This window comes from Corvus brachyrhynchos, unplaced genomic scaffold, assembly GCF_000691975.1.
Source record: "Corvus brachyrhynchos isolate BGI_N302 unplaced genomic scaffold, ASM69197v1 scaffold19, whole genome shotgun sequence".
Taxonomy (NCBI): Eukaryota; Metazoa; Chordata; class Aves; order Passeriformes; family Corvidae; genus Corvus; species Corvus brachyrhynchos.
In genome coordinates this window covers 200,339-223,948 of record NW_008246061.1, presented here as the reverse complement: position 1 = coordinate 223,948, position 23,610 = coordinate 200,339, and the positions used below count along the sequence as shown (strand labels likewise).

At 41.6% G+C, this 23,610-nt stretch overlaps 1 protein-coding gene across 4 annotated transcripts in view; it reads right to left on the bottom strand.

Moving 5' to 3' along the window:
* Positions 1 to 23,501, bottom strand: part of TAOK3 (TAO kinase 3) — a 74,681-nt gene extending 51,180 nt beyond the window's left edge. Inside the window, exon 1 of one of the 4 annotated variants that reach the window (XM_017746506.1) lies at positions 23,427 to 23,501. The gene's annotated coding sequence lies outside the window, so the exon portion shown is untranslated. Of the gene's footprint in view, positions 1 to 23,351; positions 23,375 to 23,426 lie in introns of those variants that run through there. The other 3 variants (XM_017746508.1, XM_008642904.2, XM_017746507.1) reach the window with 3 other exon arrangements.
* Positions 23,502 to 23,610: the final 109 nt, after the last annotated feature.

Here is a 23,610-nt window from a genome sequence, read left to right as displayed (position 1 = left end):
TTCCAACCAACTAGAAAAGCTTTTAGCACAAACAGTGAGTGCATTTCTGTCTTTTGGAATTCCCAAAAATGAAAAACGGATGCTGCAAAAGACACCACGGGTTATCAGCTGGAGAAATCATTATCAAAGCTTCAACTCAATTTTCTGGTCACTGAGCTCCCTGATGGAGACATCTGAAGACTCACAGAGCCCAGGAAAGGAAGCCATCAGGAAGAGAGGGTCAAACTTCCTAATTGCTGGCCCAACTTCTATGTCAAGTCCCCAGATCACATCAGATCACTGCATAAAAATACCAAGTGACAGCGCTTGGGAGGGGGGGCAGCAGGGACAAAGGGGAGCTTCTGTGGGTGGCAGTGACAGACACGGCATTTGAGGGCAGGGGGGACGGGCAATAGAAATTCAGGCCAGAGACATCACTAAAACAAGAAAATATAATGAAAAGGATAGCAAAGCAAAAGCAAAGGCCACCATAATTTAGAAGCATCTCTATTTCTGCATGAGAAGCCAAGGAACTGGCAGCTGATGTCAGAATGTGTGTTCAATGGCTAACAAAAACCCAGGCTTACTGGCAAACACTGCGCAGGAAGAACCATGTGGAGATTGCTCTAAGATATGACTGAGCTTTATTTTTGCTCTAATGATAATTTACTATTCTGAATACCAAAAAAGCCATTTAGCTGTTTTCTATCTTTGAGAGGGCTGCTGGAGTAATGACACAGATTTGTGTGTATTGAATTAGCACTACCAAAAAAGTTTTGGTCACTTATCTCACTGATAACATTAATTCATAGCAGAGGTGATAAATCATTATGTTAAAAACACACACAGCCAGGTCTACCTCGAGTGACTCAGACCTGAGATATCTCAGCAGCAAGCAGAACAGGGGCTAATGAAATGCATTTGGTACAAGAATAGGGTAACAGACAGCAGTAGTAATATTTTCAGCTACTCTACACATTGCTGAATTTTAAATTAATTGTAACCACACAGGAAAAAGACCTGGGGGTTGCTGTAGACAGCTCTCTGAAAACATCTGCTCAGCATGCAGAGGCAGTCAAACAGGCAAATGGAGTGTTGGGATAAGTGCAATGACAAGAAGCCATGGCCAAAAATATGGATGGACATAAAAATATTACATGTTTCTAGTCTGATCATAGCAACAAAACCTTCTCAATCAATGAATTCACCGATTTGCAATACTGAGTGCAAGGCTCGGAATGAAGAGCTAAGGTAACTGATAATTGCGGTGGAAAACAGAAAAAATTCACTTCTGTGAGACCACATGGGCTGCCCAAGCCCAGGACCAAGGCAAAAATCCCAGCAGCACCTCCCAGGGTTTTGTCCCCATCCTTCAGGAGACCCAGTTCAGCATCCCCCTCAACCATACACAAGTGCACCACACACCATTTCCCTCTGGATTTACTTCAGTTCTCTCTCCATCCAGAATTTGACAGTAAATCCCCGGCAAACTCCCACAGCAATCCAGCACATTCCTTCCTCACTTCACTCTTTTCTTTCCTTCACATACACTTGCTCAAACCATCTCACTCCAAACCTGTTGTTAACCTGACAAGTAACAAAAAAACTGCTTTAAGCCACATTTATTGTTCCTAGTAAGAAATTATCCTTGCCAAACATTATAGTTCTATTTGATACAATACTTCAGTGTATTCCAACAATGTCAAGAGTGACAGCTGAAGATAATGAACAAAAACTCTTGATCTATTTCCTATTTCTGTGGCAAATTTCTGAAGCAAGGAGAAGAAAAACCACTTTTTCCTCTCTGTAGATTTGTTTTCATCTAACAGACAAATTCCAGTTATGCTTTCTAGGGCTCTTTGGAACCGTCAGACTTATTCCAAGGATGTTCTGGCAATCAGAGCCATTTGAAGTATGGTTACTGTAGATAAAACACTGATCAAAATATCAAGCAGCACTCTGTGGATTCTGTCACCACCAAGGCTGGCTCAGGACTGGTCTCCACTGACAAACAGCTACATTTGACCATGGCCAGAGCCATGAAATATCCCAGTGTTCCACAATTGCCTAATTTGATCTAAACACCTTTCTCAGAGCCACTTGAGAAGCTACAGCCCAGTGCTTTCCAGAGAGAGATGTTCAGGCATCACTTGACCACTTAAAGCTTTGTTTATTTGGACAGATATTGAGATAAAATAGCTCCTAGCCAACATGACTGTGTGACAAGGCCCCGATTACACAACTGCTCATTTACATCCTCTGCTGTAGCAAAGCTGTCTTTGCAGGGGGAAAAACCCAAAGCTCACGACCACCAGACAAGGCTGGGCATCCTTGATTTTAAGTCTTGATTTTTGACAAAAACTCCCCATTTTCTATTAAAAATTACTCCACTACATTTTTTTCCTGCAAACCTTGCCTTGAAAGCAATGCTAAAGGCTTTGAAGACTGTAATAGAATTTCAGTATCGTATTCTTAAATCTCACCCTAAACTTTTCTAAGAGGAAACCAAAATGGTATTTTTGCTGAATAAAATATCTATAGTTCATTCACTGATATTATCTCAATGTCCTACTTGTTACCTTTTTAACTAGGGGGGAAAAAAAAGCCTGAATGGAGATTAAATAAAACATGAGTTTTTTGTCTAAAGACAACTAAGCTTAACTACTACAGTAAAGCTTTCATCACCAGAAACATCTCTGCCAACAGTGTTTTCCCCTGCAGGTGATGTTGTTGGACTTAAATCAGAAAAAAATCAGTCATTTACGTCAGTCTATTCCAGTTCTGCTTTCTATTAAGACAGACTTGAGTCCTTCCCCACCACTAGGGCTGGATAAACCTCCTGTTTTTCCACACTTCACTCTCCTCTCAGTTCATGATGTGAACGTCACCTGCTTAGGGGATGGATACTCGGCTTAAGCTCCTCTAAGAAATGTATTTATGTGAGATACAGGGTTCTAAACCACAAAAACAGACCCTTCACAGCATTAAGGCAAATTCTTCTGAAATACTCCAACTTTTTTTTTCCCCAGGTAAAAATATACAAACACCTATACAACCACTCCTACCTTGTGATTACAGTTTCTTTTCCATTTACCTTTTGTAACTTAGATTTTGGAGAAGTTGAGGAAAGAGAGCAGGGAAATGAGGTTTGAGGGTTTTGATACCTTTGTTAAGCAAGATGTCAACAGATGAAGTCAATTTTCTCCTGATAAAGAATATCACCCACCTCCACTCTAGCCCCAGAAGCACCAGACATGCCCACAGGATAAAGGTTTTCTGTTGTTTGATGATATTCTGCATAGCCCCGAAGGTATTTGTGCAGGGAGATGTCAGTGCTCATGAGAAAACACTCATTTTTGGATCCATAACAAGTTTATGTACAAGAAAAGATGCTGAGTTTCCTGGAGAAATGGTCCCCTCACTTGACCCTTGAGAGAATATAAATATTATATTGTTTTGCAGATGGGAGAAATTAAAGTGTTTTGCCTGACAGTGAACATTTTCAGGATTGCTTCATCAGGCTTCGCCATCCTCATACCACAGCAAAGAGCCTTCTTTTTGTGACAGATATACACTTTAAATAAGGCCATTCTGTGTTTTTTATAACCTAAAAATACTTCTAAATATCTAAAAGAAAGTCCATGTGAAGGATTCTGCACACAGCCAACACCCCAAATAACAGTAATTCTCTAAAAAACACAGAAAGGATATTTTTAAATGAGAGAATAGACACAAACTTACTCAAGTCAAATGCTGGTACATCCTTTGCAGTCCCATTCCCTGAAGCCAAATTCCTGCCTGCCTCCCCATGCTCGTTAGAAGAGCTTCCCTTCTCATGACATGTTCTGTATAAGAGTCTTAAACATTAATTAAGCCTAACAGTCCTCAGAGATGTTAGCACAGCTATAAAAAGGTTTCTGGATCGAGTGGCTACTGAAGGAACTGGCATCTGATCAAATTTTCAAGAGTTATGCTCCCTGCTTTATGAATAAATCAAGGAACTACCAGTTTTTGAAAGTCTCCAGCACTACTTGGTGCCTCATGTACATATTAACAGCCCTATTTTATGGATTCAGCATCCAAGGCATAATGAACCTAAGGGGATATTTGTAGTAAAACTACGAAAAAATCTAATCCCATGGTCTAAGGCAGGAATATTTTTAGTTGTGGACAGCTTCTCAATTGCAGGGCTCATAATTTTGTTCTGGTTAATTTTAAGCACAGCCGAGACACTCTATGACTGAAATATGTTTTCCTGCCACTAATTAAAGGAATGAAAAATTCTAGTATTAACTAATAAATTCATGATAGTTCAGTCTTTTACTTTACGATCACATCAGCCCGAAATGTCAAAGGAGCTCAGGGGACTTTAGAAAGTCACCTGTATCAGAGTCATTACTGTATAGGAGCTTCTACATATTCTATATATTCCTAGAAAAGGATACTCTAGACCAGAGGAATGGGGGAAAAAACTCCTTTATGGGTCTTCCTAACTAATCAGTACCTAGTACAAATGTATAACTACATCTGACAACAAGAATGGTCTTAGAAGAGCAACCCTGAGTTTACACATATAATTTTAAAGCTGTTGCCTCCAAGGAGGGAAAGCCTTCAGGGGAAGCTGCACTGAACTATTCTACTAAGGGTTTTTGTACTAAATAACCATACATTTTGGTGATTTTTCTTCATAATACTGAAAAGAATCAACACTTTCAAAAGTGTAACTACAGGAGAAAAACACTGAGTATTTGTATTCAAACTACACACACAAGAACGGAGTATTTCCAGCCTGGCCAAATTTAAGTATTATGTGACTTTGGAAAAAAAAATATCAGAAATAACCAAAGACTTTATCTTGCAAACTCAAACACAGAAGCTTCCAACCACTTGAGATGATGCTGCATGCAGCCACTGTTGGAAAAACTCAGCTACACGTTTCTTTGGTGAGAAGCAAACTTTGCCAGAGAATATGAGGAGCAAAGCAAGGTTACAGAGCAAGCATATACTGTGCTTAAACTCTCCATTAATGATACATGAAGCCCAGCAGAGGAACTGCCTCTCCTCATCTTGCTCTCAAGGGAAGTGCAGCACGGCGAGGTTCAGCTCCAGGCTTCCTCTTTTCCAGGCACGGCAGGGACGGGGCCCCCTCCCTGTCCCACTTACCCCAGTCTGGGGCCGGGAACCACCAACTGGGCCTGGCTTTGCAGAACTGGCTCCTTGACCAAATGCAACACTGCAGTTTCCCGCTGAGAGCTGCTGCTCGCTCCAGTGCCACTACAGGACAAGCCCATTTCTACAATCCCGAGGAGGCACCAGAGTGGGAAAAGCACTTAAGGACTCGCCACTTCCCAGGAAAACTTCAAGTAACAATGTAATTACATCTTTCCTCACTTAATTCACTGAGTGTCCCAGAAGAGAAGGCATGCATGGCTCATTCAGTGTTTCTGAACAAAGGAACTGCCACCCAAAATCTGGGGCTGAGAAGCCCAGCCAGCGTTCTTCTGTTCATTTCCAGATTAGCCCCCAACACCAGGATGGGTGACCTTCCCAAACTGACAAGCCCCACGTTAAAATATAGTCATAAGACACATCAGGAAGACAAATACCACACATCCTGGACACCCAAAGGAGTAAATTCAGGGAACGTTCCCCAAGCATGAGACGGTCCTGTGTCCCCAAGTCTTATATACAGCTTCTACACAAAGGAGGTGGGTAAGGGCATCTCACAGAGCCCTGCACACCAACAGCCTGGCATTCCACTGCTTCCCAAAGCTTTAAATTTCACTCTCAGCAAGCCACCCCTCACTCAGCTATGGAAAAGGGCAAGACATAATGATCTCTTGGATTTGAAGTGGGTCCGGACACGACTGCACTCCTCTGGAGCACCATGTGCCTCCAGGCAAGATTTGTCCCTATATGAGAATCCAGACTTACACACTGGAAGAAACAGGCCCATCAGCTGCTGAAGCAGCATGTTGGATTTATTTGGATAATGCTGAAATGAGAACTGATCCCTAGACTCTACAAGCCAGAGCTGGGTATCTCATCTCGCAAGTTCAGCTTGCAGGAGAGCCACACTCCCTTCCATACCCCTTCAAACTGCCTCTGTCCTCTCCTCCTCCACACAGGAGGGAGCTGTGTTTCACGCCAGGCACCCCCAGCCCAGCAGCTCCTTGTCTCTTCAACTCCCAGCATGCTGGACATCCCAGCAGGGCACAGTTCTAGCACATGCTTAATCCCTTCCTCCCTGTGCTATTGCACATCCAAGGTGATCCCACTGAATGCAAACCTGCCCCATAACAGATCAGAGGCCCTTGTGAGCCTGCTGGCCATGGTACAACACTCGCAGACTCATTTCTGTATCTGGGATCAGCAGGTACCCAGGAACTCCCCAGGAGCACAGACCCACTGCCAGCGACACAATCTGCTGCTGATAAGGGACTGGAACTGTTTGTGAGTGACATGTGGCTCAGGGGTCACTTTCAAGGGTGCCAAAAAAAAAAGGAAAAGAAAAAATATGGGGAAGGTGTCTCAGAATTATAAAGTACTAAAACTGGAGCTACCTCCCAGTGACAGCAGGGTAAAACTGGTATTTCAAAGCAGAAACACATTTCCACAGCAGTGCCAGAGGACAGAAAGGGAAGAAAGCAACATCACCCCTATAAGGATTTTGCTTAACTATCCTCATTAAAAAGGGATAAATACTAGCAGTGTGTAATTATTACAGTAATCCAATATATTTTTGTGTCCCTAACACTCAAATTTATTGAGACTCCAGAGCTACCATACACAGCTTGAGAGCATGTAGCATCTGCTACTTCCAACATGAGTCATGGTAGGAAATTCCCCTGTATTTTCTAGGAACCAGTCAGGCAGCCAGTGATTGAAACAGTGATGTGACTATATGTAACATCCACACAAATGAGAAGAAATAACTTCTATCAATAAATGTACATTATATGTAACATACTGCTGATTGCAAGTAAGAGATTACAATTAGAAAGATTATTTTGGGAAAATATTCCCCAGTTTAATATGAATGCAATGTAAATTTGCCAAGAAATGTTAAAGGTCAGAAGAGACTGGAAGAAGAGAAACAAATTTAAATAAATTGCAAGAATTTGAGGACATTTTGAAGAAGGGAAGTAAATATGCAACAAAGCAACACCCCACAGCACTTGCCTCCATTTTCAAGTACTGCATCACTAACTCTGTAATCTTTTACCACATCTGTCCCTCCCCAAACTTTAAATAATCTCATCTCTCCCCCTGCACCTTCTGTTTTAGACAAAACTACAGAGGATCAAACTCTCTCACCTTATGATTTCTCTCCATTCCAAAACACCAGACTAGAAATGCCTTCTTTTCAACAGCCACACTGCTTCCTGCATCCCTAGATGTTCCCAATCACGGAGATACTTTGTGTTCACTCTGCCAACAGCTGGATCTGTTGCTGTCCCCTCACTCAGACGTGACAGCCCCACGAAAGCCCCTCTGAGGACATCCACAGCAGCTGCTGCCTCTAGACTGGCCTCTGGAGTAAACCCTGAACTCAAAAGCATCCTGGTCATGTCCACCTCTCACTTCCAAACAAGCTACCACTGTAACAGAGGGACTGTGATGCACAAAATTTAAACTTACCTGAGGTCTGAGGCTGGTCAGTCAGAGTAATTTGGATTTTAAGAGTCAGGTCATGTTACCAGATAGCCTCTAAGGAAGGAACGCAGCCTCACTGACAGCACACAGCTAGTTCTTACTTTAGCAGGTACTGAGTCTTTTGCTAGGCACAAATTCAAGGTCCAAACCAAATTTAGGAAGTTATTTTATATAGTGTTGACCGATTTCAGTATTTTTAGACCATGATCAAAACAGCTGCAAAGAAGGTGAGTGGATGAAGGACTGCGATGAAGATTCATGCAGTTTTGGATCACTGGTTATACTGCAAGCTAAAGATACATTTTTGGATTCGACTTCTAATCTGACGAGAGCTCAGACATTTGTGTGCAAGTAGCCAACTAATAACCCTTCCAGATAAGGCCTGGAGCTCCTAGAATTACCAAACAGCAGCAGTCTCACCTTCAGAGAGTACACCATGGCCTTCTTGAATTACCAGGACTCTTGATAAAAATCCAGTAGGACAAAAGAGAAATTCCACCTGAAAGTCACATCCTCATTCATCAGTGGAGAGAGCCTAAAACAAATCCACCACAAGCCAGCAACTGGAAGGACAGCTGCTTACGCAAGACCATGGACACAGAACAAGATTCACTAATTTTCACCAAGGAAGCGACTGAAAAGAGGGTTACAAGCCCTGGGTTTGAGGACAAAAAACCATTTGCTATCCCAATAAAGGAATAAATCCAGAGGAGAGTTTGGTTTTACTGAGAATGAGTCCCCAGACTCATACAGGCTGCCTGTGTAACCCCAGACTGCTCTTTAGCTCTCTTAAGACAAAACTTTCTGTAAAGTGTGATGCCACCAATTTATCTGCAATATTTACACTGACAATGAAGTTCTTCAAGGATGAACTTAAATATATATTTCCACCTAGTTTAGCTAAATGTGGCACCCCATTTGAATAGTCTGCTATGTTATTATAATAAATTAGCAGTAGCATGTCAACAAGGACAAAGAGAACTACTAATACACAGAGTTTTCCCCAGCACTCACAGAACCCCCTTGCCAGCATCAGACATCACCTAAATTGTTTTTTTTTTTTTTTCCCCAGACACTGAATTTTCTTCAGAATATTTCTGGACAGGGGCTTTTCAGAAAATACCTGATGTAAAGTAAAGCTGGGATTCTTTACAAATATTTACACTAAGTTAAGGGCTTGTTCTGAAGTATCAGATCGCTACAGTTGGCAGCAACAAAGTAAGGCACATCTGAAGGAAAATATCAATTTTATCAGAATTTATCTTTTCAGCCATCATATGGCCATCAATTGCACAGCAGCATTCATTAAATACCAAAGCAGAGTCCACAGATGTCAACACAATCATATTAATATAGAGTCTTGTTTCTAGCTGCAATCAGTACTACAAAAAAGAGATGAAGACACAAAATCTGAATATTGTAACCAAAACTTCTATGTTCACAAGTCTACTCAATCCCCAGGTCCTCCTGCTTTCCCAAAAACACAAATCCAAATTCCCTGAGCAACAGGGAAGTGCATAGACAGACCTGTGCATACAGTGGCCTCCATCTCCCCTTAAGCATTTTAAGTTACACTATGGGAAGCACTACTGAAACACAAACCAAAACAGGTTTGTCAGAGATCTCTGGGAATCTGAAGAGCAGCTCATGGGCAGCTGTTACAGGAAACCTGCTCAGCAAAATGGCCATAACACATTTGTCACATGACACCTTTCTGGGGAAGTGCCAGCTGCATGCCCAGGAGTTGGTATTAGCACAAGAAGTGTGGGTAATGTCAGTAATTACATGCATTATATAAGGTGTGCTTGCAACACTCCCCTTTCCTTCTCCATAAAGATTAAAACTGTGGCTTCTAAGTAGCTTAACTGTTTGATGGAGACAAGCACAGCACTGCTGCTCCCAAGAACTGCAGGAACTGATTTTCCAAACCAAGGTTTAAAATCCAGCAGTGTCTCCAAGCAATAAGGGCTGCTGGGCACACGAGGTCAGTTGTAGCTAGAAGCTCCACCTCAGGAACATCTGGAGAATCCGTGCAGTGAGCTGGCTGCCCCAATTTGAGTTTCAGCTGCCAGTGCCCAGGAAGCACAGCACCCCTGAGGGGCCCTGATGGGATGCAGAAGGAGCTCAGTTCTCAGCACAGCATTGCACAGCCTGAATTACACTCAGGAATCTTACACTGCACCTCGACACTCACCTAGCCTGGAAAAAAGGAGGACCCAAAGATTTTACCTGTGCTGGCACTGGATACGTAAGTAGATTTAAAATGCTCTTTTCCACACAGAATGATTCAGCTACCCCACTATACACACACAGAACACATATAGCTTAAAAATGCCTCTTAAAAAAAAAGTAACGCACCCAGAAATACATCTGCGTGAACCCTTCACCAGCTCTCAGCACTGCATCATTCATAGCTCTGGTAAAGAGCTGAATGTGAACACTGCCATTTTTATACAGTGTTTTAAAACCCATTTCACGTCCATTACTGCTGCGTGAGTGTTACTCAGGAAGACATAACAATTCCCACAGTGTGTGCAGAATAACACACAGGCAAACTTCCCCCAGCCTGCCATGGGGACATTTATTAACCAACCACTACACTGTAAATATGACCACTGACTTCTGTGTCGGCAAGGTGAAACAGCTTCCAAACCTGGAAGTGAAATGTCAGTATCAAGGTTAAAAATTAATAAACGAGCTGAGGAAGCCCCTTTGCTGTGTAAGGGAAGGACAAGGAGTGTTTTGTCACCAAAGATGTGCCAATACACAAGAACACCAAGGGAAGTACAAGCAGAAAGGTCATTTCACATATGAATGATTAAGACATTTAACCATTTAATTCATTTCTATCATCACAGTACCTTTACAGCTCTTTCGATCATATAATCACCACAAAGGCTAAGGAAAAGAATCCAAGTGTGCACCCTGAAGTGCAGCATTCCAAACACAGCCTCCCAAAACTTCCTAATCCTCCCCTCCTATCACTCATGGCCAGAAGAGACTGGACTTACTGACAAAGTGAGATAAAGTAACAGTCAAAACAAACACGAACTGCCCTGTAAATCTCAAAGGGTAACACCCAACAAACCTGAGAGATTTTAAAGGCTGCACAGAAAACGCATCCTTCAAAAGGCTGCACTATCTTCCCAAACAGGGACACACGGAGCCCAAGCACTTTAAGGACAAGGAACAAGGTGACCGGCACATAAAGAGAAGTGCATTGCATTTATTTGAAGCACGTTTTTGACAGCCAATTAAAATATATCATCATTAAAATTAAATACAGGCCAGCAAATGTTCTAATGCTCGAAACTTTTCAAACAAATTTCACAGCAAAATTTGTTTTCTGGTAGGGTTTGGGATCTGGGTTTAAGTCAGTCCCAACAAGTCAGTCCCAACTCACTGCTATGAGTTCCAAACCTCAGCAAATAAATTTGGCAGCCTTACACATGGGCTCAAGATTTCCATTTGAACCATCAGAGGTTTCTTGATTCAATTCAGTAAATGCATCATTTGGCATCTAATTAAGGAGGGAGGATAAAATTTTAAAGCCGATTCTGAAAACAGTGGAATATACCCAGATTACTGTAGAAAGTTCCTGGAAAAGCTACACAGAATTCAGACAGTTACAGGTACTGCCACAAGCAGCCTGGAAATGGCCCTTTGCCCTGTCCTTCCTTCCAGAGTGGGTTTATTGAACCCATAACTGAAAGCATTCCCCCTCAGGTCTGTCTGATTTCAGATCAGACACTCTAGACTTCCCTTGAGCTTCTTAAACAAAAAATGTTAAAGGGCCACCACCAACACTGGCAAAGACAGACTGATCCCAAAGCTCAGCAAGTGAAATGGTATTTGGGATAAGCAGATGCTTCAAGATCAACATAAAAAATGTTTTGGTCATAGAGAAAAACTGATCTCCAGGATACACCTGCTCTCCCAGCAGGAAAAAACCCTGCTCTAGATCACAAGACTTCAGCCTTTTACAGCCAAACTGAGTCAGCATGAGACAGTTTAAAGCAGTACGAAAATAATTTCAAAACTCTATGCCCTGGAACATAACCTGTTTGTGTGGTACTTACTGTGACAAGCAGAAGACTTCCATTTATTAAAACATCCTTATTTTCTTTAAGAAAGCTGGAATAACCACTATTAATGCTGCAGCAAATGCACATGGCTATGCACTTGACCTAGGGATTGCTGAGTTTTGGTGGCATTTGATCACATCAATTTGGGGGAAAGAGGCAGGGAGCCAGGAAAACATCACTGTGTGCCTTCAGAAAACTTGGTATTTTTAACAGTGCAGTTTAAGATCAGCAACCCTGAAGCAAAATGGTCAGAACATTTTCTTCCACTGGTGTGGACAGCACACCAAGAGCTTTCAGAGGGCGAGTATTTTAGGCCAGTGCAGCAAAACAAAGAACCCAGGAAGGGAAGCTCACCCACTGTGGCAAAAACCAGCATAGGAAGGGTGAGTTTATTCATCCATTATGCTGAAGAGCTTAAAATAGAAACATTCTATATGTCTCACCTCAGGCCAGGATGAACACCTGAACAAAACTGAATCACTGTTACAGCAAATGACTGGAAAACACTGATGGAAACTGAGGCTGTATTCTGCCTCTCCCTCCAACCCATGAAAAAGTCCTTATTGCTGCATGTTTTTACAAGGAGGGAACAAAATCAGATCCACTATTTTTCCCTTTTTTTTTTTTAATTATCTGGAGAAACAGAGGATGATCTATAAAGCCTCACCTCTCCCTGCAATCCCTAGTATGCCACTATCCCTACCTATGGATGGACAACTGCAAAAACCAACAGCAGATAGAGACACTCGTGAAATGCAACACACCCAGTCCTGCAGCTTCGGAGGTTTAAAAAAAAAATTAAAATCTTTAATGAATAAAATTGGGATGAAGAATTCATCTGTTTAGTGCATCTTGGAATGAAAAAAACCTCTTTAAAACAGTAACTGAGAGCTTAATTTACCAAATGCTCTGATTAACAAGAAAAAACCAAAATTCACGTTCACAATGAGGTATTCTGAAGCTAAAAATACCCAGCCAGCTGCAATTCCCACCTTATGCAGGCAGGCAGAAGTGCTTTGCAGTCCCCCTCCCCAAGGAGACACATGCTCACTTCCTTCTTCATTGCAACAGCAGAGACTCGACCCGATGCTAACAAGCCACGAAGTCCTCCCCAGAACTTAAAGTCACGCCCCAGTAATTACATAAAATAAGCTCCAAGTACAAGTGGTTCAAAAAAAAAAAAAAAAAAAAAAAAAAAAAATCAATTTACTCAGCTTCAGTTTTGCTTTTAATTCCAAAATATTTTGACTTGTCATAAAACAGAAAAGCAATTTTCATTTCTGAGGTTTGCTCCCTCCACCCAGATGTCTCATTAACTCTTTTTTTTTCCCAATCTCACTGTAGAACATCAACACATTCATTTATCTCAGTACTATGTCAGTACAGGGATCAAACCCCTGAACATGCAACCTCTTCAGGAGGACATTTTAAGGTGTATTTGATCTTTACTTTTAGTACATAAAACATAAAGGGTGATAGCAATAGTGGGGGGAGGAGAGAAAAAAAAGGAAAAGTAGGATAATGTAAAACTAAAACTCAGTTGTGCAGAATGTCCCACTCAAAGGTGGTCCAAGACATCAGAGTAACCTACAAAAGCAGCAAAGATCCTCCAAAATCTTTGCAAGCTCCCAATAAAAAGCCGAAGTGCTCTCCCCTAACCTGACCTAAAAAAAAGGCAGCACACAAATTCCTGAACAAGAAAACCCTGGTACACTGCATACAGATTTTCGCCTGAGAAGACAGAATACACCACGTGGTAGTTTATGGAATCAAAATTTTCAAGATAACAGTTTTTGGTCTACTGGTGCCCTGACACCAAGAAGACCAAAAAAACCCCACATAGCCCAGGAGAAGGCTCCAGGTCATGGAGCTGGTATCATCCTGCTCCAGAGGTAACACTACCTGCTGGGCACAGCAGCCTGAGCAGGGTGTGGACATTCCCAAACAGGAACCAAAACCTTTCCCATTGCACAGATACAGAGCTCCCTAGCCACCTCTTACCACCAGCTTTTGCTCTTTGGTGGTCAAACACCCCGTTTTTTAAAGGCCAACTCAAGCACCACAACTCCCCCAGCTCCCCAAGCAGCACAGACCCCAGCACAGCCATCCTTTCATTCTTTAAGACAATGAGCTTTGCGAGGTTTCTTCACTCTGTGCTCAGCTGGGGGAGGCAGATTCTGCCCCACATCCCCCTTCTACAAATAGTAGTAGCAAACCCTTGTGGTTCTGCGACATCAGCACTCGGAAGTTCCTCCTGCCAGGGTGAGTGGTAACTGTTCACCTCCACAACCCCACCATCTCCAACACAACTTCCAAGCTGCTGGAATACAGAGGCACGGGATACAGATGGGGTTTCATCCTGACCCTCAGCCTTTCAGCTCTGCTTTGCAAGAGTTCCTCATTGATGAATGATGACACCAATTAAGCATCCCCTTTGTTCAGACAGAGATCATAAATATGAAAGTTTTCTGACTTCCTCTCTCCACACCCTCGAGGCTCTTACCCACAACTTCACTGAAAGCAGCTGCAAACGCTCTCTCGATGGGGAGGCCCTGCCATCAGGAGCCAAATGCTCTTTAAACTGAGATGTTTTATTCTTTAAACACCCACCACAAATTCCCTGGATGGTTTTGCAAGCCAGGTAGCCTCAGCAGTGCTCAGAAAGGCTTGTGCTGCACTGTTTACCCAAAACAATGATCTTCCTGAAGAAAAAACAAACTTTCCTCATTTGTATTAATGAAACAGTCTATTTGTAGACAACTAATATAAATTGGTGCTTCCTTTTCTAACTTTAGGATCTTGGTTACATACTGCAAGTAATTCTCACACTTAAACAACAAGTAGGATTTAATATTATGAAGTAACTTTTCACCTTCATGTGATTCCTGTCATATGGGGCCATGGCCTAACATTTTAAAAAGCCACTGTATACCTGAGATATGAAATACAGCTTTATGTTTGATGAATATAGTATCATCATTTAGTCAATATTGTCAGTGCCTTGAGACAAACATTCTGCTTGGGCTCCTCCCCCACTTTTTAAGGCAGGGATATTTCTGCACATAGGTTATAAAACACTGAACAATGAACATATAGCAAAATGTGTCAGCCTCTCAGAAAAGCCTTTCCTCAGTTAAATCTGAACATAAAACCTTAAAAAAAAAGATAAAAAGCAGGTGCAAGTAATATAAAGCATCAAAATTGTGATTCCTAAAAAAAGCACTTCAAAAAAAACCCCCAAACAACAACAACAACCCCAGCGAAAGGAAGGAGTGTTACCAATGATTCAAGTCTTCCCCAGGACAACCCAAATGCTGCTGGACCCAACCCGGGCCCAAGAAACAGAAAGTGAAACTCATTAATTTACTCATTAACCGAAATCTAACAGTGGCAGAGGAGGGCTTTTGTTTGGTTTATATGTATTTTTAGAAAGATACTCACAGTGTAATTTAGCAGGGGACATTTGTACCATCCAGCATCATCCTCACCCTCCCTCTGTCTGTTCCTATCTCCCAACTCCTGGCTTTGCTACCCCAGTTATTTCACAGCTGGACCAGTTTCCTAATCTGAACCACCCTCTGGTAGCACAAAGGTTTGTGCCAACCCAGCTCAGTGGGAGAAAGTTGAGGTGGAATAACAGCTGGTTTTGATTCAGCACTAAAATCAGTTCAAAATTAATATTAATTTACAGACTCATGATTTTAAGTTCTCAACCAATCCATTTCCTGCACCCAACCCCTGATCCCTACCTCCTTCAGCCCTGTGTTTCAATAGGAATCCAAGTTTCTATTTTTCTTTCAGTCAATACATTTCAAATCTGCCAGGACACAGAAAACAACTTATGTATATAATAATGAAGAGATGAAACTGCGAAGATAAATAAAACTGTCTGGATTTGGACCTCCAGCTGTCAAGGCTGCATCTTGACTTTCAAGTGACTGAATTTAAAGAAAGTAATTAAAGTTTAATAAGGTACTATTGCTAGTGACTAACAAGGTTACTTGGTTTGGGAAATAAACACTGGTATCCAGCCCTCCCAAAAATGGAGATTTCTCCTTTTCTTGCATAGCTACATTAGTATAATGGTGGCCAAAAGGGATAAAATTCCAATATACACTTTCTAAAAATACTATCAAATTAATTTTAAAAACCACAACATGAGCATTCACAAACAAAAGTTTCACAGATTGTCAAAAGACCTGAGCTTGAAGATCACCAAATCAAAGAGGTTTTCAATGGTTTACACCTTTTAATACTAAAATTTCTGTTGCCTAATACATTTTTTAAAGATTTTTTTGCTGTTGTTCATTTTACAAAGCAAAAGCAGGGCAAATTCTGAGTTAGGCAGACACACAAGAAAAATCCAGCTGATTATATAGCATTTCTTTTGGCATGAAGGTGCTAAGGGCTCACTAGTGGCAGAATAAGTCATCATCACAATGCTGAACTGCCAAAATTCACTGAGGATACGGCATGACCTGCATGCAAACCCAGCCGTGAAATCGCAATGAAGCGCTCAAGGCAGGCTCAAACATCCCTGCACATGCTCCAGTTCTGCTCCAGACCACTCCGAAACTCCGGAATTGCAGCAGCCTGGATCTACCCAGGGTAATTGCAGGTGAAGTCAGGGAACAACCACTATCAGAGCTTCAGCTATTAAGGCTCCTTAATGAATGGACCCAGGCTTAACCAGTTCTCCCATTGCAGGACTTTAACCATAATAAGCCCCTTGAACATTCCTACAGTGTTTTCCAAAGATCTTACAGCATGAGGCTGTGCTCTCACAGCCTTGTGAGGCAGGTATTAGTCTGCCTTTTTTTTTTCTTTTTTTTCTCATTTAAGTACAGATAAAAAGTGAGGCAGAAAGCTGGCAAACAACTTCCCTGTGGATACACAGCTGACTAGTGGCATACAGAATCCAGATCTTCCAGATTCCAGTCCCTGTCATCAGCCAAAAGGCCATCATTATGAGGAAAGAAATTAGTCTGGTCTTATAAATAGCATTTGAATATAAGCCTTGCTTAAATATTTGCCAAGGAGTTGACCTTAAACACCAGCAGAGCTGCACTGGTAGCCTGGGGCTCCAAGCACCAGCTTGCACAGCACTGGAACAGGGATTCTGTCCCTCTGCCTCCCTGGATGTCTCCAGAGCCTGGATCCATCACAAACTGTCCAACAGATCAGACCACGATCTCACCTGACCACCTCCAGCTTGGACTCAGCCTATCAAAAAAATGTAAGACTGCTCTAAAAATATAAAGAGTGTTGCTCTAAAATACTCAGGTAGGCAGGAAAAGGCAAATTAACAATAAGCCTGAGTCAGCAACTTTCTGCTACTTTAAGTCAGACTGGCAGAAATCTCCCTGTAACGTAAGAACTGGAAACCTGCAATGTAGAAAAGGTGCCCAACACACCCAAAATCTGGAGCACTTTTCCAAGTCAATCATTCAAACTGCATTATCACATATTTACCTGTAATTTCTGCAGGTCTCGAATGCCTAAGTGAGATAAATTTTGATTTATGGCATTTCCATATGGCACTACAAAGAAGCAGATCTTTTTCTGCACTACAGCTTCAATACCTGCAGCAGGTCTAACTCCTGGTCTACATTCCCTGCAGCAACATACTAAGCCCAATACTGATTTTGCAACAAAACCCTTTATGTCTTATTCTGTAAGAGTCTAACTTAATTTCAAGTTAGGTACTTTCTAGTAAGGCAACCCTATGGAACCAAGTGGAAAACTGCAAAACCAGTATTAAAGCAAACAAAGATAAAATAAGACTTTGTGCAGCAAAAAACTAATTCCAGTAGTTACTCATTTATTCTGGTTTTAGACACCTGTGCTGCTCTCTCCCACCCATGTGGACCATGCCCAAGTCCTGAACACACAACCTCTAAACCACAAGATCTTTCAGTCCAAGGGAAGAACTGAAAACAGAAAACTTGTTACTTTCTGTGGGGATTCTCCACAGAGAAAAGACACCACAGATAAAAAGCACACAAGAAATGTTGAGAGAAAGCTGCCTGAGTGGAACAAGTTGGAAGGTTTTTTTATTTCTATTCCTCACTTTAGCAGCTAACTGTTTTACAGGCAGGAGAGCCATAAAATCCTATTTTTGGCTGTTTGCTTCCCAAATGACAGAAAACTCCTGACACTGAGAATGTGAGCGTCTCACACTGGAACTAAAGGCTCGTGTCTCTTAGTGAAAAAACAGCAGAGAGAAAACTCCCTGTGTCCTGCCCAGGAAGACCAAACTCCCTGGATTATTATGCATTAAAGCACCGCTGGACTGTGGCACAGCAGATGAGACCTGACTCTCAACAGAGCCTGTTTCCATCCCAGCTCACATTTAGGGCTCAATTATCTTATCTGCTCTGCCACTCACATACTTTCCAGATAAGAAATGTTTTTCCCCTCTTTTAAAGGGCTAAAACTGACACCACTGCCAGTGTTGAGATTAGAAATGCTATAAATTAAAATTCATTTGGGCTAATGCTTTTTAAAAAATATTTTATGTGCAGGCTAAGGCTGAGAATTAGATTTAATTGAGATGTTGTGTGTAAGTTTTAACACCAGAAGTATGTTCCACAAGGGGAAAGGGAGTGTGTTCCCCACTTCAGTTTCCTCACAGGGTTTAGGTCAACCATCAGTTCATCTCCAGTTGAGAAACTGCTCAAGAGTTGGGAGGGAGGGAGGGAGGGAAAAAAGCCTGTTTTCCTCTTCCAATCTATGACTAAGAATGAGGCAAGCAAAGGGAGGATCTAAGATCCTGAAGGCGATGGTAACAAGAGGTCATTAGTTAATTCCCTCAAGGGTAGATACTACTTCCTTTTATTAAATAACAGCAGTTTTTAATGATGTCAAATATCTGCTGCCATTCTAAAGGACACAGCATACTCAAACTTTACCTGAACCAGGCAGAGTAAGCAGAAACACACAAGAAACCCTGAACTGAGAGGTAGATTGTCCCTAACCAAGTAGGGAGGAAAAAAGACCTGATTTTTATCCTGAAAATTTACAATATATATTCTTTCTTAATCATGTATTTTAGGCCTAACAAAAGCAAATTTATCATAAAGTCTGTTTTAATCAGTACTTTAAGATGTACAAATAAATTGAGTCATTAGAAAAAGACGAAACAAACACAAACATCATTCTGAGGTTTAAATGAAGTTTCTTGCCTAAATAATTTCTGAAAAAGCTTAATCAATGTATTTTTATGACCAACTATTAATTACCTGTATGACCACAGCACCTGGGAGCTTCAGTTACCCTGCAGCAAGACCCTGCAGAGCCAGACCAGAAGCGATGCCTGCTCTGGAGAGATTACAATAATCCAAAAGATGAATAGTTAAGAAACACAGGAGAGCACGAGGAAATAGGTGACTGGAATTTATGTTCTCTGTAGCTGCACTTTAGTCCACTTTCCCTTGTGTACTGGAAGGACTAAGGTGTGCGTTTGTTTCCTCTCCCTGCCTCAGTTTAAAAAAAAAACAACCCTCCAGAAGTCACAAAGACAAAAAAAAAACCCCAAACAAAACACAGAAAGAAGGTGTTTTGGGTAGTAAGAGTGGAAGAAAACTATTTACACATTTTAATACCTCTGCTTCCCATCTGAGAGAAAGGATTTCTCTTTTTTTCAGGTTTTTTAAGCTGTCGTCCCACAGAGCAAGACTGAACCATAGTAAAAGGACACACACACAACTTTTGGAAGCCTTCAGTCTCCATTTAAAGGAATCCTTTGAAATTACCACACAACACAGTAGTGCACCCAATACAAGTCAACAGCCAGGGCTGCTTACAAGCTTTCTGCTCAGTGCTGAAAACCCCAACCCTTTTTGCTGTGCTGTATAATAAATCAGTGCTCCACGTTTAACAATTTTCAGTGGTACCATATGCTACGTAGTCCCATATGTTCCATTACAAGGGAGAAAAACGTCATCTCAACGTGAATCATCACTGACTGTGTTCCTGTAAATCTGGCTTAAATGCTCACAACGTTCAAGGGCAACCCTAAATAAATCTGCTCAATATTATGCCAGGTTCTGTGCAACAGAATCACAGCTCACATATAAAAATATGGGGAAAATGAGGTTTAATGCAGGAAGCGAGCAGAGTTTGCATCTCTCCAAAAACAGACTCACCACAACGTTTGGCACACATTCAGCAGTTCCAATCTAATCATGACATCCTGCTCACAAAATGTTGATGGTATCTGGTAGTCCCAACACCTTTCATCCTAAACTGCTTAATACGCGTGGAAATACATATACTGCATACCAGATTCATTCCTCCCAGTGCCAGGTTCTACACCACAGTGATCCTGGGGAGTAGGTTGTAGAAAAGTAACAAACCCAAACCAAACCCATGTGTGTGTTTTAGACTCCAGTGGAATGCAGCTGGAAGTGTATGGTTTATCCAGGATTTGGGGTTAACACCTCCACTCTGACAGAGACAATTTCTTAGGGAAGTACAAACGGCTTTTTCTCTCTCTTCCCAAAGACAGCATCAACTGCAGCACAAAACCTGCTTATCCCAAATCAAAGTCATGGAACACCAAGGTCGCCATTTGCCCTCCTTTTGAGGAATTTCTTGGGCTCTCAGGTAACCCAGCATCACAATTAACAGTGACAGAAGGAGGAGGAGCAAATGGAGGCCAAACTGTGAGAATGCCCCTATTTGAATGCCTTTAGTAGCCAAGGACGGACCACAAGCAACCACACGCTCCCATGGAATGATTGGTTTCATTAAATTCTAAGCAAACCGGAGTCCAGTTTGACCTAATATTCTGGGTGGGGAAAAAAAATAGCAATTACATCAACATCAAGCTATTACCTGTCCAAGGCCATAAGTGCCTAGTTCATTAGCAACTCAGACAAACTTGTTTTGTAAGCTCCCTATATTAAATTTGAGATTTCCCTGCCTTACAAATTAAACTAACGATTTCTGACACAAAGAGAAAGTCCAGTAAAACAACACAAACATGACCATTTAAACAAGAAATCTTCCAACCTACTCAAATACGTGTTCTTTGCCATCCTGAACAAGAACAAACTTATTAGTCAATCTAATTTCAGTATTTAATTAATTTAAATAAATTTTAAAATAATTTAAAAATGAACACTAGCAGTACTCCAGGTTTCTTGAATCTTAGAGCAAAACCTACTGATTTTTAAAAATACATATTTTTTATTTTAACAGGAAGTTAAAAGTGGATTCCCATGGTTTACTTCTACAGAATAAAGACAACATGTCATGTTAGGAACATTGCTCTTTAATGCTGGAAGTGGGGCTTTATAAAAATTGAGAAGCTGCCACATTACCATTAATAACTCGGATATTCAACATCCTTCAGTAACTCAAGAAAGGGATGACCACACCCAATTAATTTACCTTGATTTCTATTTCAACTTTCCTCCGCGTTCAGGAGGAGCTGAGGCTCTCACAGATGAAAGTTCCTGGCATGCAATGCCAGTGAAGACTTTTAAGTGATGCCCACTACACGATCACAATGCAAAGTCACAACCTGTGCTACCCACATAAAAATCAGAGGAGAGATTTCCTTCTTTTTACCCAAAGGGAACCTTAAATTTACCAGATCAATATCTTCTAAAACACACTTCACTCAGAAAATTAAAAAAAAAAGCTGCCAGAGTGATTTCAGGGAGTGATAAAAAGACTGTCAGGGAAACTCACTGAGCTGCCCCTGGAAGAACTGATGACCAAGCAGGCACCAAGCAATTGCATCATGTTTATTACACAGCCAAAGGCAATCAGATCCTTCTGGTTTAATCAATGGCCTTCAAATGAGGAAGTAGTTTGAAAATAATAAGCACAAAACAAAATACTCTTTTGGGTTCACTTTGTGAATTTCCCTGATGCGTCTATTAATAAAGCTGAGCATGTGCTGCAACAGAATTTTATAGAAATCTACTTCTTGAATACCTTTGGTGCCAAAGCTGCACTTTTATTCAAACTCAGTTTGCTGTAAATGCTGAACTGTAGAGGAGTCCTGTTAAAAGACTCTGAGTTCTGTCTTAAAACAAAAGATCTGTTTCCTATTTAAAAACATTAACCTTAGACACCTTTTCTTTTTTTTTTTTTTTTTTTGTGTAAAAGCAACAAATAAATATTAAAGTGTTCTACAAACACCTCCTCCCCTGGCATTTCTCATAACCTGGATGTTGCAGCATCTCACGAGGCTGCAGAACAACCTGGAACAAAAACCCGTAAGTGGAGGAAACAACGAGTCTGTGTTCCCGGTCCAAACTCACTGACCACTGCCTTGTCCCTGCTCCCCCCCCCTGCTCCCCAGCACTCCAGCAAACTCCAGCCCAGCTCCATACAAACAGGCTTTTTCCTTTAAGATAAGACAGCAGGTTATTTAGAAGGAACAGAACTCATTTCTGCTGAAATCCAGCAACACATTACGGAAAAGAAATCTAACAGTAAAACCCTGCTGATGCAGGATCCACATTTAGAACGCACAAAAGTAGAAATACCTTATCTTTAAAAGCTTTGGCTTGCTAAGATCCTTTTTAACTGATAATGATGAAACAATGTAAAAGGGAAGTACTTACAGAGAATCACTGTAAGTAATACACACACACAAACAAGAATTAGTTTGCAGCCTGAAAGCCCTCATATAGAGAAGGGTGGATGAAAACAACCCAGCTCAAGGTTTCCTCAAATCAGATGCCAGAGGAAGTTATATGATGAGTTGGAGAGCAAATAAGAAAACTGGATTTGATAAATGAGACATTTATGTAGATAGGAACAGTTTGCAGCCTCACTGTGGATGCATGAAAGAATTGTCAGATATTTGTATGAAGCTTAGTGTTAAAAGAGAGTTTGCAGACAGGAGTTTACATTTAAAACATACCCTATATTGTTAAATTAGCCCCTGAGAACTCAGAAATAGCTACCTACCAGAAATACCCCAATTTTAAGCACATAAACAGAGAGAACAAGCATGGTGTTATTATCTCTCTCCACAAACAATCCACTATCAACATAGAAACACCAACACGTGTCTTCTCATAAATCTGGTACAGGATACATCAAAATAATGACCAGCAAAACAAGCTGCATCACTCCCAGCACTGCAGCATTTTAAAGACTTGCTAAAATATGTCAGCAGACCTTGAAGAACAGACTTAAACCCACTTATTCTCACACAATACGAGCACCACAAACCACAGCCAGTGCTGCTGTACCCAGTAACTTTAAATCACCCTGTGTTCTGTGGAACAGCATCCACACGGATCCACAACCCTGACTGATTCCACCTTATGGGGATCACTATCCACAAAGGTGGGCAGGGGGATTCCAAATCCTTCTGGCATAACCAGGGCTGGAGTCAGCATCGCCTGCTTTGCTGTTTTTAAACAAACACGGAGCTGCTGCTGGACTGTGTGTGAGCTAAGCATTCCACACACCTCCCAGAGCGGTGTCCCACTGGCTTCTCCCCCACTCTGGGGAGAACAGCCCAGCTAGGGATAGCAAACCCAGCACCGAGCTGCTCAGTTCTGCCCAGGCTGAGGAAATGACCAGGGAAAACCTGGATACCACCAGAACTAAAGTTTAGAACTACCACAGTTGTAGGATTAGGGAATTAGTTCCACTCACGTTCCCGGGGAAGCGGGGTGAGGAGACACGAGGAGACGTATTTATAAAACAAAATTCTGAAGGCTTAGTACTTGCCTCGTGTCCTCCTTCCTTCTCCTTCCCACGCAAGTACGAGTGCTGCTCGATGGCATCCAGCACCTACAGCAAATAATTTCTCCATGTCATTAAAAGGACAGAGACATCTGCTCGCACCAGACCTACGTCATTGCTTCCAACTCCGTTCAAAACTGACAGAAACGCAGCTCCCTCTTCCCCTGAA